Source organism: Castor canadensis, chromosome 14, assembly GCF_047511655.1.
Source record: "Castor canadensis chromosome 14, mCasCan1.hap1v2, whole genome shotgun sequence".
Classification (NCBI taxonomy): Eukaryota; Metazoa; Chordata; class Mammalia; order Rodentia; family Castoridae; genus Castor; species Castor canadensis.
In genome coordinates, this window is record NC_133399.1 from 33,972,310 (window position 1) to 33,975,671 (window position 3,362).

Below are 3,362 nucleotides of genomic sequence, written 5' to 3' on the forward strand. Positions count from 1 at the left end.
GATAAAAATCACCAATACTTTTGAACTTTGTCAATATCAAAAGAAAGAAAGCTGATGTAATTAATTGTCCAGACACCAGAAAATGGGTGACAATAATGCATTGAAAACCAAAACGTGAGTTTTGGGAACAAATATATACAATAATGGCAATCCAAACTAAACACATTGATTCAATGCTTCTCACTCCATAAGAATATGTGAAATTACATTTGAGACCCATTCAGATAATCAGGGATGAGATAAATTTCTGCAAAAACCCTTTTGAACCCAAGTAGCACCCACCCTCTGCACATATAAATTCATGTTCACAAGTGACAGGGATCAGGATATAGAAATATCATTTGTCAGTCACCACTCAACTCCTGACAGAGACATCTTCTATATAACTCTGAGAAGAGCTCTATTCACCATGTCACTTTAACTCATTCTAAAAATCAAGTCACAAACCAATGATGCATTCAAAGAAAAGGTATCCCAATCATGAGATTTCTCAAAGCACTTTTCATTTCCTTGTTCCTCAAACTGTAGCTAAAAGGGTTCAGCATTTAAGGAATGAAAACATACATCACTGAAGCCACTACATTCTTACTGGCAGAGTCAGTAACTGCAGAACTCAAGTATACTCCAAATCCTGTTCCATAGACTAAGGACACAACTGAGAGGTGAGACCCACAGGTGGAAAATGCTTTATACCATCCCTCCACTGATGGAATTTTCAAAACAGAGAAGACAATTTGGATGTAAGAAAAAATAATCCCAGCAAGAGGAATACCAAAAAATGACACCCACTGAATATACCAAGATTTTATTGATGAGGGTGTCAGAACAGGCAAGCTTGATGACCTGAGCAAGTTCACAGAAGAAGTGGTGGATTCCCAGGTTTGTGCAGAAAGACAACAGCAACAGCATCAGACTGTGAAGAAGGGAGTGCACAGTGCTAATGATCAGAGAGAAGAGAATTAACAAGACACAGAAGCAGGGATTCATGATGACTGTGTACCTCAGGGAGTGACAAATGGCCACATACTGATCATAGGCCATAATTGCAAGGAGACAATTCTCTAAACCAGCAAAAATCAAAGCACAGCACGCCTGGGTAAGGCATCCTGTGTAACTGATCTTATGATCTCGTGCTTGAATGCTCACCAGTATTTTAGGAATTGTAGTTGTACTTGTAGAGATATCTATGAAGGACAATTTTGAGAGGAAGAAGTACATGGGGGTACACAGGTTTGAGTCAGAGCTGACAGCCAGGATGATAAGAAGGTTCCCGATGACAGTTACCAGGTATGTGGCTAAAAACAAGCTGAAGATGACAGGCTGCAGGTCTGGATCATCTGTCAGTCCCAGGAGAAGGAATTTTGAAGTGTCTGACTGGTTTATGGGTTCCATGTTGCTGGTGAATCTTATTCAAAAGATTTGGTGAAAAAGTAAATAAATGCTTTCTAGACAAGCAGCAACTATATCACATGATGATGACTTGGTAGAAATGAAAATTCTTGGTATCACTCTTGCTTCACTGATGTTAAAAACTGGTCTGGGAACCAGAAATCTGTAATTTACCAGACTTTCCAGATGATTTCCACATCTCTAAAGATTAAGAGCCAGTTCTGTTAAAAAAGAAAAAAGTAGAGACAAGAAAAAGACCTACTCTTGTACCTTGTGCACCCAATAGAACATTCAGTTCTTCTCTGTGCTTACTGTTTCTCTTCATTCCTCTTGTAGTTCCACTCCTCTAATTTCTACTCCCTTTATTAGACACCAATACTTTTCATGCATTGCATCAAGTTCTGAAACTGTAACAAAGAATAAGGTATAAGATTTACATCAGAATTACTCCCTTCCATGAAACACAAATGAAAGTGGTGATAAACACATTAAGTCTCTCTTTGTATCCTTAGTCTCTAACCTGGCATGCCGCAGAATCATCTGAAGAGCTTCTCAAGTTACAGATGACTTAATTCATGACACCAGTGCCTTGGGACCACTGGATCATGCCAGGGACACATTTGCAGGATGGTTCAGAGTTCTTATTGTGTGATTGCTGACTTCACTGTCTTGACCACTTCTGCTAATGCCTCTACACGTAGAAAATCAAAATTTCCAAGTGATCATGAATGTCTAATATTTTCCCTTTAGATCTTAATAATTTGTTCCTGAACAGAGTCTCACATTTCTCCCCATTTCTAGTTAGGTCCACTTATACAAATCAAGTTAAAAGCAACAGGTAGAGGGAACCCTCACAGGTGGACATTAACAAGGATAATAAAATGTTGCCTTTAAACTTGAAGCTCACTGAACTCTCCCTGGGAATGCAATCAATCTACTTTAGCAGATAATTCTAAGAAGCTGAGTAACGATGCTGATGACTTTCTCTGTCACACCCTAAGGGGACTTATTCCCATGGTGTGGGTAACATACCATTAAATGAAATAAACAGCAAAGAAATAGCTAAATGAGTGAAAGAATGAATTGCAGAAGCTCCTATGAAAGCAGAAAGAAATAAAATCCATTTTTAGGTCTTCAGATAACAGAGACTTTCAAGATAACATCATCAGCCTTCCTAACAAGAGAGTCCCTTGGGAACAATGGTTTTGACTCCTGAGGAGACAGGAGCAGCTATGACAGCAATAGTGACTTGGTGTAATTATTAAGCTCACAGACTCTGAATTTATTCCAGGCATGAGCTTTATCAACTAGAAGGATCCTCAACTGAATGAGAAGCCTGGGTGTTCTCATTTACATAATGGGGTCTGCTGGAAGGATGTGTTAATTAGCTGCAGCATGGTAATCCTTTCACAATATCTATGTCCCCAACCATCACATTGCATTTCAGAAATATATATATAATTTTTATTAGTGCAATTATACCTCAATAAAATTGGGTGAAAACCCTCATGAGAACATTTCAATCATGTGCACAGCAGACTCTCAGCTTAATAAATAGCACAGGGCACTTTCAGCCCTCAGAAAAATAACTGACTCTAGCAGGTGAGGAAAGATAGATAGAAGTTCTCCGCCATAATAATGCTCATTTCAGGGAAGAGTTAAGTGCTGAGCTACCTTTGGGAGTCTTGGTTATGTATGAAAGTAAGGAATGATACATCAAGAATACAAATGTGCATTTGGCCTGAACATAGGATAATAATAGCAATGAAAATGAATTAAATGAAAAATGCATTACAGATAGAAATCACAAAAACTGTGACTACCACAGCTATGAAATAATTGTGTAAAAAACACTATTTCAAAATTCTTTATTAATTTTGAGCTTATCAATTACATACATTTTAATTATAGGTTAGGAGATTAGGCATGCACGATTGAAATCACAGAGAATTATGAAGGGCTGGTAGTCATCT

General features: G+C 38.0%; 1 pseudogene; it reads right to left on the minus strand.

Annotated features, from left to right (window-relative positions):
* Nucleotides 1–458: 458 nt before the first annotated feature.
* On the minus strand, nt 459–1,392 carry LOC109679234 (olfactory receptor 7G2-like; annotated as a pseudogene).
* Nucleotides 1,393–3,362: the final 1,970 nt, after the last annotated feature.